The 15,581-nt window shown below is 37.6% G+C and overlaps 1 long non-coding RNA gene across 1 annotated transcript; it reads left to right on the top strand.

Moving 5' to 3' along the window:
- Positions 1 to 299: 299 nt before the first annotated feature.
- LOC134612468 (uncharacterized) lies at positions 300 to 15,338 on the top strand. Its single transcript, XR_010090930.1, has 5 exons — positions 300 to 495; positions 1,162 to 1,283; positions 3,968 to 4,377; positions 5,446 to 5,510; positions 15,254 to 15,338. It is a non-coding gene; the product is annotated as an uncharacterized LOC134612468 (long non-coding RNA).
- Positions 15,339 to 15,581: the final 243 nt, after the last annotated feature.

Genomic DNA, 15,581 nt, shown 5'->3' with positions numbered 1-15,581 from the left:
TATGAGATGATGCATAAAAAAGAAAAAAACATGGGTAAAATGTAGCTTAATTTTGAATTGTTTAATGTGGGGCTTTGCTTTATATCCTGGCTAGTCACTCTTCTTTCCGTGAGATGAAGACAAAAGATTTTGTCCGACAGAGATGTCCCTTTAATTGAATACACAAGCTGAAATGTAGAAGGAGGGGTTTTAACACAGCTCTTCTGCAGTAAGAGATCATGGTGAGGCCTGTTCAGGGTATCTACAGGCTGACAGTTTGCAATGTAATCCTTTTACATTGCATTTTGTGATGCACAATGCAGATGCATCAATTTCACTCTATCAAAATGCATTACTGCCAGTGTAAAGAACATAGAATATCTATTCATTCTGTGACTGCAAATGTAAGAAAAACAAACCAGGGGATTCTGGGAATACACAGTGGAGAGGACTGGGGGCAGGGCAGGAGGGAGATGCTGTTGCCACAGCCTGGTGTAGCCTTGCAGTGTTGTACAGGTAGGCAAAATACATCTATTTAACTCTAATATTGTAAATTGCCATCCAAACATGAACATCTGGTTTGATATCACGTTTTCATGGCAGAATAACCTCCACAGACAGAAGCACTACATTTAATGATTGCATATTTTCCCCCATGTTTTTATTGAAGAGAAACATTTTACTGTATCTTGTAGTCACTATTTTAGAACATTTCTGGAACATTAAATTGCACATTACAACACATTTTAGGACCTAGTTGAAAGGTAAGGATTGACCTCAATATAGTTCTTTCTCAAATAAAGCTCAAATGTTTTTTTTTTTTTTTACCAATTCTGGTAAAGTGCAAACAAGATGGTGTGGTTGTGAATTTTCACATATTCACTGGATAATTGAGAAATATTAGGCCAATTTAGCAAAACTCCATACGTTTCTTGTCCCACCTTCTGCAGTCGTCTCGTCAATTAATCAAAGATCACCGTTTAGCTAATATGCCCCTTATGTTATTGCTTCTATACAACCTCTGCTTAATGCACTGTCATGCACAACACACATTGCTGGCAAGCTCAGCTTCTTGTCGGAGTGCACATGTTAAAGTATACTGTATGTTACTGAAAAAATGCCAGCAACATAGATTAAATGATACTGATATACTTACCTAAAGATTGTTTCTCCCTCATCCAGCATAGACCCAGCAGCAAACACTAACTAACCTGACCCTCCCTCAAGAAATACAGCCAGCATCAAACGAGGGACTGACTGACGCAGGTGGACAGCAATTTGTCATATAACTTACAATTGTAGCAGTAAGTATAAATAAAGACATTTGCAATAACTATCCATTTTCCTATCGATGAAATTAATTATGGGCATTGCATGTTGAAAAAGGGTGTGTATACCCGAAACGTCTGTGTTTTAGTCCTTTATTATATTTAGCACTTCAGAATTATGATTGTGCTTTATAGTTGAGATTTCTATATATACCATTAAAGCAGCCATGGTGGTTTGATGAATTAGCTGCACACAAGTTAACCTGCTATTGTTCATTTTGTAAACCAGCTATTTGTTGATTTTTTTTATTTATACTGCAGTATATTTTTCCTCATTTTGACATATTTTGTTGAAAATAATTATAACATTAAAAGAGGATTCCATATTTTGAATGACAGGGTCCCAATGTTAGAATAGAAGCCGTAAGTGTAATATACAGTTGAACTCTAAACCGTTTTGGTTTGCCAGCTAGTCAGTGTCCTTTGTACCATGATTGTAAGTCGGTTTTTCAGGTCAGACGTTAATTTAAGACAGTTTATATAAAATATATATATATATATATATATATATATATAAAAAATCATGCTTTCCCATTAGTTATATCTACACAACCTTGACGCGTGCATTTTCATAGGTGTCGCTAAATCAAATTGTGGTTTGACAGCTATTTCTTTAACTACTATATACCTTAAACAACTAACCAGTTTTATGTCTGAGAATGTCTTATGTTTTTTTATACATTTTCAGAAAATCGAGTGACTAAATAAAACTTCTTCAGAAATGCGCCACTTTAACATTTTATATACTAACACTACTATGTGAATAGGACATATTTATCCTTTTATTCCCGCTACATGTGAATGTACTTTTCCTGGTTAAATACTTTGTTATTATTATATGTGTGACATTTTTTTTAATTTTTCAGTGGGAATTAACCCCTTAAGGACCAAACTTCTGCAATAAAAGGGAATCATGACATGTCACACATGTCATGTGTCCTTAAGGGGTTAAGGTATCATTTTGGTTTGTCATGACAGATTTGTAAAATGTCACTCACTTTTGTGACATAGACAGATACAGTCAAACTTGGCAACAAAGGACGTTTTTGATTTTCCACAGTGTTTCTGTTTCATCCAAGCCCAGTGCAATTCAGGTGGGCTGTTTGCTCATATTGGATCATATTGGGCTGACTTTGTTATAGGTCATTTAATGAGAGTTCCATATGTTCTCGATAACCCGAGAGAGAATTTTGTGGCATGTGGGGCCCTGCTTGCATGTTTGCGTCTGTCTTTGATAAAGATTAATAAATACAAAAATCAGTGAATATGTAACAAAAGGAGAGACTTAAAGCGGATACATGTCTCCAGGTGACTTTTTAAAAGATAAAGATAAAATATTTGTAACATTGTATTAAAGAAGGCCTATGATTTTAGGATTAATAGCATGCAACCTAGGCTTGCCATACGCTTTAATGTAGGTGTCCAGATCCGGCTGAAACTGGTTTGAGGCAGATCAGCTCATGTAACAATGCAGCCACAGAGCTACAGTGGGATAAATCCTTCATGGCAGACAGAGGAAGTAGCAGGAAGGCATCATCATTTTATTTCAGTATGAATTGCACTATAGACACACAGCACTGGTATGTAAAACCAGCAGAAAAATAAAAACAAAACATGCATATGTGTGCATATTTTGCATTCATGGGAATGGGCTTGGTGGGCATGTTAACATGTCAGCTGTTTATGAGCTGAGATTTCAAAAATACTGCCATTGCATTTGTTGTACAAGGGGTTAATTAAGCAGAACATTCTAAAATCTAGAACAAAAAAATGAGGATTGGGGGTGGGGGGGACTATTGCATGGTCTGTTGTTCTGTGCATGCATTGTATCTTCTATGTGCTGTTAGCTAAAGATCCTTCGGTTATAATAATAAATAAGAATAATAAACCATTGTGCTAAAAATAAGACTTGTATCACCAGGCCACACAATTTAAATCCACAGTGACATGTCTGGGTGTGATTTAACCCCTTCCAAAGGATAAGATAATGAAAGGTCGAAGTTCAAAGTATTGTAGCATTGGATAGAATTATTTTTAACCACTAGACAGCAGCAATTCTATATAAAATATATATTCTATATATATTTAAATTCTATTCATCTGCGAATACAGACACATATATCTGCCACCATAACTGCTTTCATTGGCTGTTGCGTGCCAGATCTGCATTCTATATTTGTTTGCATGAACGAAAATAAAAAAAATTATAATCAAGAACTGAAATATAGTTGCTTGGAAAATGCAATCACTGTACACAATGTCTCTTTTACTAATGCTTTTCTGTACGCAGTAAACATCTTTCTGTGTACAGGAGAGTAAGTGTTTCAACTGTGACAGTTTACAGGTTTAAACAAAAAATAATAATATCGTAATAAAATATACCGTGACTTTTAAATATAGCCAGCAGTTTCTAAGGACAAATATGTGTTATGCTGTATATCCCCCAGTAATCACAGTATTATTTAATGTTTTTATAATGGTAGCATATATATATATATATATATATATATATATATATATATATATATATATATATATATAAAATAATGTATGCGTGTGCTGTAGCACAAATTGTTTTTCTATTTACAATTTTCACAGTTATGGAAATTAGACAAAATCTGTTTCTTACAAAAAAAAAAAATCTATGCTTTCATTTGTAGCTGGCGTATGCATCTTGTTTTGTGAACTGGAGAGGCCTGGGAGAGAAGGGGAATGAGCGTGGCAGAAGAGGGACACAGGAGGAAGGCAGCTGTAATGAAAGGATGAACAAAGACAGCTAGAGGAGAGAGAATGGACTTCTGAACAATCCGCCTTATGAAAGCCAGGGAGACATGTCCTGTAACTTCCTAAAAACAGGAAATCCATAGCTCTGCATTCCTGACCAGTTTGATGCTTTACTGTACTGACGGGTCTTAGCCCTAAAGCTGGCTTTGTGTTAGCTGCAATCAAGGAAAAAAAAAATGGAGACTTTTAGTGAAAGTGTATTCAGATTTTCATTATGAAAGATTGTCCCTGGTACTGTACAACGCAGCACAATGCAGCCCATAAAGCCCTGGAAATTTTGAATTGGGTAAGTTGTTTAATCAGAGGAGAAGAATTATTATTATTATTAATATTTTTTTATTTATTTTTTTAAAAAAAAGCAAGGCAATGCTTAGTTGATTTAATGTTTTCTTCTCTTCAAATGACTACGTTTGGGATTCAGCTTTTCATACATTTCCTTTGCATTGTCATTAGCAGGCTAGTAAACGTTCCATAGATTCCTCTGCTTTTCAAAGGCAAATTCACAATTTGCATTGGCTTTTGAACCACTTAATAAAGACAGCTAGAAGGTGAGCTGAAACAGATGTATAACTGTGCTATGCTTATTTTTTAAGTTTAATGCAGTCTTCTTTGGGGGGGAGGAGAGGGGGGTCTGGCAATGTGACATGGAAATTGCATGGGCAGTTTAAATAGTTTTTTTTTTTTTTTTTTTTTTTTTTTTTTTACAGTGACTATTAAGATTGTTGACAAGCACTCTATATTAATCTGTTATGCGTATGCTGTTTTATATAGATGTCAACCTACACTCAGTGGTTTCAACCCTAAAATTCAGGCCTTCCTTTTGTCAGACGTAAAATGTTGCATTGCTAGAGGCTTAGTGCAATACGTTAATATAAATACGCTTGTGTCTGCTTTTCTCTCTATTTTGTTCTTTTCTTTTTTCATCCATGCATTGTGTTCTAGAGCTCTCTATAATTAAAGAATATTGACAGTGCGTGTGCTAAAGGCTCTCTATGAGCGTTGTCACTTTAATTGGGCATCTGAGAGGTCTTTGTGCATTTAGATGGCTGAGTGACACTGGATTCACGTATAAACGTATCAGTTTTGAGGGCCTCTTTTACTGCTAGTGTTGCAGAGGCAGGCCTAGCCTGCAATTTTTTTTTCTTCCTGCTGAATGTGATTGCCTGCAGCTGTATTACCCTGTTTCCGAGCAGGAATCAACATCAGCCTACATAAAAAAAAATATTTGTGTTTAGTTTGGCTGGAAGACGTTTCTAGAAGAAACGGATAATTAAAAATCAAACCAACAAAAAAAAAAAATGTCTTGGCCTAAAAATACCTAATTATCTGCACCTTCTTTTATTTTCTGGAAAAGTCTAGAGTGTTAAATGGAAGAGTCATCGAGTCAGCCTGAAGTCATCTGTTCATTTTCATAGTCTGGTGAGTAGGCCTGAATCTTAACACTGCCTTGGAGAAAATCAGGCCCCATTCAGTTATTGTGTCTTTGTTCAGTCTCAGATGGGTCTCTGCTTAAAACAAAAAAGGCAATAACCAAATTCTGTTTGGAAAATGACCATGTAAAGAGACAGGGATATCTTAAAAGATAATAAGATCAGTTTGCACTATTTTGTTGCTGTTGTTATTTTGTATATTTTTCATAATGCTAAGCTTTCCAAAATCATCTAATAAGACTATAGGCATGAGTCACAATTTTAGGATTTGCAAGTAGTGTTGTTTATTTTGAATTATTGTGCATGTGTGTGTATAACATATACATGATATATATCTAAACAAACACAAAGTACATTTCAAATTATCAGTTGCTTCTGTCATTTTGTCGTTGTGTATTGTTTATCTACGTAGTTTAGAGTCGCTCTATTCGTACACCGATGCATGTTTACAATAGTGGAATATTGCAGTGTCACTTAATGCATTGTTTTATTGAACAGTAATTTTGTATCAAGCTTCTGTAGGTACTTTCTTTTTCAAGTGTAAAATATTCCCAAAGGAGTAGTTTCCTAATTGAATGGTCCCAGTTTAACCCCTTAAAGACCAAACTTCTGGAATAAAAGGGAATCATGACATGTCACACATGTCATGTGTCCTTAAAAGGAGTTACAAGATACTGCGATACCGCCATAATTCTCTGTCTGCACACATAAACATATATGAATTGGGTTTCATGTGCTAATTTTTGTTTGTTAATGGTTTCTATGCATGGAATACAGTGGTGGCTGGTGAAGTTTAAAGGTGGCGGGGAAGGTGCTGCTCCCCTGACTTGTTGGGCTCTACCACTTAACCCCATGAGATGCAATGCCATGTTCAACACCAGCTCCAGTCATCCAGCTGATATAATCGTGACAGACACATGTTTTTCCAACACACACCTGTCAATAGTCCTGACAATGCCAGTAGATTTGTCATTTGGGGGGGGAGAAAAAGCTGGGGGTAGGTGAAGGAAGAGCCAACCCGCCTGCCTAAACAGACAAGCACATAATTTAATTTTGTTAGTGTGCCAACCATAGTATGTGTAAATCTGGGTCAAACCATCAAGTTGCGTTAGCCTTTCATCCTTCTGATTTAGGTAAATGAGTATCATTGAACTTTATATACAAGCTTTCCCAGCCCACAGCCTATCATTGTTGTGCAAATGTGTACAGATAATGAGCTCATTCATAAAAACAGTGAAGTGAAGGCACCAAGAGATTCATTAAACCATAACCACGACAATAGACTGTAGTGTCAATGCATACCTCCCAACATGTATTTAAATTAAATAAAGCAGTATGGACGTTTTAATTCTAGGGGTGTGACCAGGGGCGTGGCTTTTTTGAAAAATTGTAGATGTCTTAATAATAGCAATGTATACAACTAAAGTGTAATTTAGAACACGATCTGCGTATCTTATTTACAAAGATTGAGTTCTAAACACATTTATTGTAGTGTAAAGACACAAAACTGTGAGTAATATTGCTGTGGAGTTCTGTTATACACTCAGACATCAACAATATGGAGCTCACAGAAAAGAGGGCCATTAGAATAAAAAAGAGGGACAGAGGGATTTGGGTCCAAAATAGGGAGTCACATTGGCTATTACTAACCTTTTAAAAATAATATTTTATCAAACTACATGATTTTATGTCCCTTTTTTTTTTTTATTATTTTGAATGAAAGTAAATATTTCAGACTGGAAAGGCAAACGGATTGTGTAATATGAATGTGTGTGGGCGGTTTCACATAATTACCTTTTCGCTGCTGCAGTTTCACTTTTTCCACCGAAAATTGCAAATCTTGAGCCTAGTTGACTGGTGTCAATGGAAGAAACCAAAACACTGCTCATGGTCAATGCCTGGCAAGCCCCTCATATTTTTTCTCCTCGAAATGATCATCGCCCTAAGCTGCTAGGTTCTTGGTTCTTCCTTATAGTACGTGGCCTTATGACTGGAGGCATTGGCATATAATGTCACATATCAAATTGTCCTAATGTGTTTTATACCCCACCTCCTATAGAATGTAAGCTTGTTTGAGCAGGGCCCTCTTCAACCTATCGTTCCTGTAAGTTTTCTTGTAATTGTCCAATATATAGTTAAATCCCCCCTCTCATAATATTGTAAGGCGGAATCAGTTGGCACTATATATATGGCAATGATAAATAATAAATACATAAATAAACATCCACTCAGCCACGAGGCCTGCAGAGTGTACAGGCCTGCCCTGTTCTAAAGGCAGAAAAGAAGTGCAAGAGCACACTGTATGTTTTTGTACTTAACGTTTTGCCATTTTTTTTCTAAGTTAGAAGAGGATTAACTGATCAGCTAAAGGAAAAATATCTTTATTATTATTACTAAACCTAAAGAATTGTATGTAATATAGCATTGTGTATTAGCTTGTAATTGGCTTACACTTGTTGAGTGGGCTGGCTATTATAAGGTGTGAAAGCGCGGCTTGTACATGATGCCATTGTTAGCTCTGCCCTGCTAGGCCTTTAAAGATGGCTTCCCCACAGAGTAAAGCTGGAAAATGCACTGGAAAAAATAATTCTTTAGAAAAATGCATGCATTACAAAATAAAGCACCCAATTTTTAACCCAAAGCAGAATGGATATTTATATTTTGACTCCATTGGTAAATTCTGAAAAGTCGTGAATATTGTAAATTATTTTTTTTATTTTTTTTGTACTGCAGCGACAAAATCACAGTCCAGTATAGACATGTCATCATGAGACATAAGAGTATCAGTGAAAATGTGAGCCACGTGTTGAGATACCTGCACATGGTTTTAGATTTTATAATGCTGAATAGTAAGAAAAACAACTCTGTTTATGAAAAAATGAGGATCATAGACTGTCAAAATGTAGATAATCAGGCCCAGTGAATACATGATTAGCTGGCTGTTTCATGAGAGGAGGAGACTCTCATATCGGAAATAACAGACCCAAAATTAGATATCTGTAGCTTTCATATGCATGCAAAAATAGAACTTAAGAGCAACTACCACTGGATATAAAAAAAAAAACCAAAACAAAAAAATCAGCTACGCAGTTTAACAAAGAAACATAGAATGTGATGGCAGATAAGAACCATTCGGCCCATCTAGTCTGCCCAATACTTTCATTAGTCCCAGCTGAGACGTGGGAATGAACAACAGCTCAATTAGCCAGCCCTTCGGTGGGTCCCCGCTCAGATCTCAAGCTGGTTTTAACCATTACAGAGATACTTCACTGATGATACCTTACAAGGTTTAAATGATGGGTCTGGGTTTGCCGTATCTCTCGTGCAGAGGGAACTTGCTGGCATTTCGGATCTGGACTGCCCGTAAGAGTGGGATATGTTCTTCAGATATGTTCTCTCTGTAATGGCACTAGATGAGCTAAAACCATCTTGAGATCTGAGCGGCGACTTACCGAAGGGCAGGCTAATTGAGCTGTTGTCCATTCTCACCTCTCTTGCTATTTGTTTTTCTCTCCTAAAGTTTAAAGGGCAATCCAGATGTGGACCTTTTGCTCACAGTGCCTTGAGGGATATTGGCTATACCGCACTGATGATACCTTACAAGGTTGAAACGATCGTCTGGGGTTGCTGTATCTCTTGTGCAGAGGGAAATTGCTGGCATTTCGGATCTGGACTACCCGTAAGTGTGGGACCAGTCTGTTATGCTTCAGATATATTCTCTCTGTAATGACACAGGATGAGCTAAAACCAGCTTGAGATCTGAGCGGGAACCCACCGAAGGGCAGGCTATTTAAGCTTTTGTCTGTTCTCACCTCTAATTGTTTTTCTATCCACATAATGGGTTCTCTTGAAACATGTTTTTGTTTGTTTTTGCACTAACTGGTAATGCAGAAATAAAGTAAGCTATTATAGTAAAAGCTGTAACAATGGGTAGGAGGAATATGCTTTTTATATCTGTCTCCCAGAAGTGAATGAAGATGATACAATTATGAGTCAAAACAAGTCACTTCCTGCCATTTTACAGTCAGTATTTACTACTGAATATTCTCCTTTATAAGGATCCTGTTTGTTTGTGTATTAACAGAAGTACATGTTTTTAAGTATAATGAGCCCTTACCTACAGAGCTCTTGCATATGTGCCCTATAATGCTAGGCACAATCAGGTATCTACTTGGAAAGTACAGTTTAAGTGCCCAGGCATGTGCTTATTCATGCCAATTGTGTGCACGAATTGTGGGTTAAAGGTGTAAACTGTGACATTAAACAAAATAACGTTTGTTTTTTTCTTTAATTTATGTATGTTCTTTATAGTGTAGAAAGAAGGTAAATCAACCTGGGGGTTTCCGTTCAACCCTACGATGCTTTACACAGGGTATAACTGTTGGCATTGAAAGAACCAGTTATAATCATGACGCATGAAATTGCATGAGCTTACTGTTGCTAGAGGGAGTTGTTTCCAAAGAATCCCTCTGTTTTTATTATCCTTAAATACGATGGGAAAGAAAGATTATAGGGCACGTCTAGATTAAAAAACAAACGAAAATTTATATTTTTATTGCACTTCAACAAGTCAAGTTAAGATTAAAAAAAATACAGTTATTATTATTTTTTTTAAATGCTCTGTGTTGCTTGCGTTGGCTCCTCTGCATGGTTCCTTCAGCTTGCAACGTGGGGACCTAGGTCAAGTTAGATGGTTGGTGTCTGTGTGCTGAAATTTCAAGGTTACTATGGCACATTTGTTTAACATCATGGTCTGCAGATGGTGTGGTTCCGGGGTGGGACCGACCCTGTTCTCGTGTATCAGGATACTTAAGTTGGGGTACTGCGACCTCACCGTATGATCGTAGGCATGTGGAATATCCCTTACCCTTAGTGTCGTCCCAGGGATATCCCATCCGTCCTTAACCGAACCACACGGCTGCCATGTCCCGGAAATATGGGCAAAGCTCCTCCCTACTGGTGGGCGGACTTCGAGGTGTTACAGGAATATGTTACTCCAAAGGGTAGGGTAAGATGAGTGGAGAGTTTGTAGTGGGGGTGTGAATAAAAAATATGGATGAAAAAGGAGTCCGGGTGCACCCAGGTCCTCTCCTACCCCCCTCCCCCCCAGGCCTCCGCTCGTGCCTAGTCATTAGCATCTGTCTGCATGGTAAATACATACCAGGGTCTCCATTGATCCATATGTCTTTCTCTTCTCCCTAGCATGTCTACTGTTTTGGCTTCAACCGGGTGTGTCTTCCACCTTCTGTAGCCATTGGCTGATGGTTGGAGATGGGGAATCCTGTCTAACAGTCTGACAATGGCATCTGTGGGGGGGGTCAGTCTGTGTGTGTGTGTGTGGGGGGGGGGGGGGTCAGTCTCTGTATGTGAGTGGGGGAGCAGTCTCTGTATGTGAGTGGGGGAGCAGTCTGTGTGTGTGTATGGGTTGTCTGTGTGTGTGGGGGGGAGGGGGCAATGTGTGTGTATGGGTCAGTTTGGGTTTGTATGGGTCAGTCTCTGTAAGTGCTTGAGCTCCAAGAGAGATACTTCTTATCTTGTAACTTCCCCTGTACCCGATGGATAGGCAGCCTTTTCAACCACCACGGATCTTATTGTGCCACCCCCTCCCTGTACGGTAAGATTAGAGAAAGGGGAATATTCTTTTTTTTTTTTTTTAAACAATTATTAAAGTAAAAATTGTAAGGCTCTTCCCTATCACACTATCTACACCCCACTGAACACAGTACACCCTCACAGACCGTGAACCCCCCACATACAGTACACTCCCATAAACACAGCGTACACCTTTGCATACACACACAGAGCACGCACAAACTTTACAGGCCCTTTCAGCACACACACACACACATTTTCTCACACACTCACAAATTGCTATTTTTATTTTAATTTAAATCCACCCGGGAGCTTTGGGAGAGCTTTGGGAGAGCTGAGTAGATCTTTCCCTGGCGTTCATGGGACCATTCGGCCCATCTAGTCTGCCCAGTTTTCTAAATACTTTCATTAGTCCCTGGCCTTATCTTATAGTTAGGATAGCCTTATGCCTATCCCACGCATGCTTAAACTCCTTTACTGTGTTAACCTCTACCACTTCAGCTGGAAGGCTATTCCATGCATCCACTAACCTTTCAGTAAAGTAATACTTCCTGATATTATTTTTAAACCTTTGTCCCTCTAATTTAAGACTATGTCCTCTTGTTGTGGTAGTTTTTCTTCTTTTAAATATAGTCTCCTCCTTTACTGTGTTGATTCCCTTTATGTATTTAAATGTTTCTATCATATCCCCCCTGTCTCGTCTTTCCTCCAAGCTATACATGTTAAGATCCTTTAACCTTTCCTGGTAAGTTTTTATCCTTCGTGCAGTTTCTCTCTGCTTCTCACTCTCTGTAGTGATGCCAGGGGCTGGAGTGACGTCATGTCACTAAACAACGTGCAAGAGAGCTGAGAGGAACTGCAGGAAGGTTACTGCTCTCTCATGTGTCGCCTCCATGCTCTCTGCGGCGGCCGGCTTTAATGTTTACTGCGTGGCTTAGCAAAAGGACTGACAAATGCCAGGCACTAGGGAAATGCCTAGTTGCCATGGCGACCTGGCATCTGGAATTTTTCGAGCCCTGTGTATGTATGTATGTGTATGTGTGTGTGTGTGTGTGTGTGTGTGTATATATATATACAAACACACACACACACACACACACACACACACAGTTATAAAACAGGTGGAAGGGATTTTCAATCACAATTTTTCCCCACCATAACCTATTTGGATTTTACATATGTCTGTGTGTGTGTGTGTGTATATATATATATATATATATATATATATATACACTAAAAAGATATAGGTAGCCAGCACTCTAGGTCTTGTGAAAAAAGATTTTCTTTATTGAATTGAAGATCCCACAGAAGGTCAACGTTTCAGTTCACATTCGAACTTTCATCGGGACATATATACGGTACATGTATATACACAAACACACACATACACACACATAAACACACTTTTTATAACTACCTCTCTACTTTTGTCCCTGGCCCCTTATGTTCCCCCCTCCCCCTAAGTATGAATCCTGGAGACGCCACTGCAGTCTCAGTACGTAACGAGTGGCAATTTAGTTATATCTAGGATACCTGTGATGTAACCACAGTTAGTGCCCTGAAATCACACCGGAAACATTTCCTCAGCATGAAGCACGACTAATGTACTAATAGAATGGATTTAAATAGCCTGCATACTTGGTAGTGCTCCAGCGTCCTGATTTAAAGCAATATATACGTATTGACTAACAAAAATTCTTGCCAGCAGACTCTGAGTACAAAGACTTATGTAGCATTTTTATGCTTTGTAATGTTAGATATTTGAACCCTACATATCGATGATAGTGGAATAACGGAACTCTTCATTTTATGATGACAATGATCCTTTTCTTTTTTGGAGATGTCCTTTCTTTCTTGATTACTGTCTCGAAAACATCTCAGCAAATGTCCAAGGTAATCCAGGAGTCCCATATGTTTTTACTTATTGTTTAGACACAACTTAATACCATAGCACCTGACTCCCACATACTAGAATTATTTAATTGTGATACATATGTTGGTGATCAAGAGTAGCCTTCATTTTAGACGTGACTGATGTTTTCACTAATAAACTGTGGTTCGGTCTCGATGCAATATTTACCAGTAAATTATGGATTTTATCTTATCTGAGCTCCTAATAATTTGTAGTGGTTTAGGAGTAAGTTTTGTAGTATTGTGTATACTACCTATATGTAGATTACCTAAATGTTACAACTTTGATAAAGCACCTATATTTCTTCTCTTCCTGAAACTAGAACGGAAGATTATTTTTCAGCTCAGTATCCGCAAACAGAAAACCAGCCCAGAGCTCCTCATTTGGTGATCAACATTAGTCCCTTTATTGGTTTCTCAAATCACATCAAAAAGTTTAGAAACTTTGCTGACAAAGACCAGTAACAGTCAAAACTGTGCTGCTGTGATTTGAGGCACTTTTAAATGGAGGAATGCTGTACATAGTTTTTTTTTTCTTCTTGTATGATGTAGAGTACCTTAAGCACCACCTTCAGTTTGAGGCCCCCTTCACTCATTCTGTGTTGGATATTTATATTGACAATAATTTCTACTTAAGATTCTATTCTATAGTATACTTGTGTTTTTCTTTTCTTGTTATATCTTTTCAGCTTTTTCCCTACCTTAGTTGATTGTTGTTGCTATGGAAACAATTATGTGAAACCATGATGTATGTTTTTAACAAAGCTCCAAATAGAGATTTTTCCTCTATAGGAGTAAAATAGTGTCTGTGATTAGTTTTTTTCCCCTAATGTATGTTTTCCTGTTGCTGTAAGATGTATGTATCTATCTCATGACTATGAAAAGATCTGAAAGATGGTTATTAGGGAAAAAAAAAACTAAATTAAAAGTGACATGTACCTAAATATACCGTGCCCTTATCTAGCACCACATGAGAACAAACTCTCATCTGTATTGTAATGCAGCTTGCCAGTGTATATACACACATCTGCCACCTCTTGCACCATGTTACAACGCACATCTACCTACTGCCTCATCTATCTTCGCTAGATTAAATGTTGTGGTTTGGATTATGCAGAGCTTTTGCATAATGGGCAATGAATCTGGTTGTATAAGTCATATACACAAGATAAAGTACATTTGAGTCAGAGTTCTAGAACTGGATCAGATATTATCTAGCAGGAGTAGGCAACTTTTGGCTCTCCGAGTGTTCTGGACTACATCTCCCCTGATGCTTTGCCAGCATTATGGCTCTAAGAACATTATGGGAGATGAAGTCCGTAATATCTGGAGTGCCGAAGGATGCCTATCTCTGCCATATGTAATCCTGCTCATTGTTCCCATTTAGCGTTTTGCTAAACAGAGTGTTTGCAATAGAAACTTTAGGCATAGGCTCCAGTATGTTCTATGAGTTGTAGAGCATATGTCTTCACTCTTTCAATCATTGTGTTCTATGTTTCTTATAGAGAGCATGGCATTATCAGCATGTTACTATTATGGTACATAGCACTTAACATCTCAAACCCCAATACATTATTCATACCCACCAACTGTGCCAGTTCACCAGAGGTGTTATTCCAACTGGGATATTGGGGAAAACAAGCAAAAGTATACAAAATGTGCACCTGTATAGGAGTGTGAATGTTTTCCCATGCCAATATAACATAGCCCAATCAAAAGCCAACTTCTTTGTATTCCAGATGATACATTTACACTGCTGGAAGTTATGCACTAGACATTTTTTTAATATACTGAGTTCCCAGCCATACTTTATATAAAATATTTCAGTGGATTTTGAACCCATAACACATCTTGTGCTTGCTTTTCTAATGAGGGTTTATTCAGCCATGCATGATGACCCTTTGGCCGCTGCTCGATTTATACAAGTTTGTAATCAGTGGTAAGGATGATGAATGCTTTAATTAAGGTAATCTGACAAGTAGGATTTGACAGCCATAGTGGAAAGAAAGGCAAGATTTGGAGTCTCAAAGTAATTATCTGCAGTGGATTTTCAGTATATTGGTTTTTTTTTTTACAAGAATCCTAGTTTGGTCATATGGTTATTCATGGGCAGCTGCAAAGATAGAGAACACTTTGGAAAGGTTTAAAAACATAAGTAATCATACATTGGATGAAGTATTGTTACCAAATACCTCACTCACTTTTTATATTTTATGTGTTTCCTTTTAGTTTTATTGACACTGATAAAGTTGTGCCTTCAATGATTACATCACAATGCTGGGATACTAATGGACCTCTACAGTGCATTCAGAAAGAATTTAGACCCATCGTTTTTTTTTTGTTTTTTTTTTAATGTTGCAGCCTTATGCTACAGTTTTGTAAATTATTATTTTTTTATCACATTAAACAAAACTCAATACCCCATAATGACCAAGTAAAAAAACTGATATTTGACACCATTGGAAATATATGAAACCGAAAAAAAAACTTGAAATATCATATTGACTTGGGGAATGATTAAATAAGCTTTGCACACTTGGATTTCTGTAGTTTTTTT

This window comes from Pelobates fuscus, chromosome 5 (assembly GCF_036172605.1).
Source record: "Pelobates fuscus isolate aPelFus1 chromosome 5, aPelFus1.pri, whole genome shotgun sequence".
Taxonomy (NCBI): Eukaryota; Metazoa; Chordata; class Amphibia; order Anura; family Pelobatidae; genus Pelobates; species Pelobates fuscus.
The sequence above is the reverse complement of the archived record's forward strand: the minus strand, read 5'-3'. Positions and strand labels throughout refer to the sequence as shown.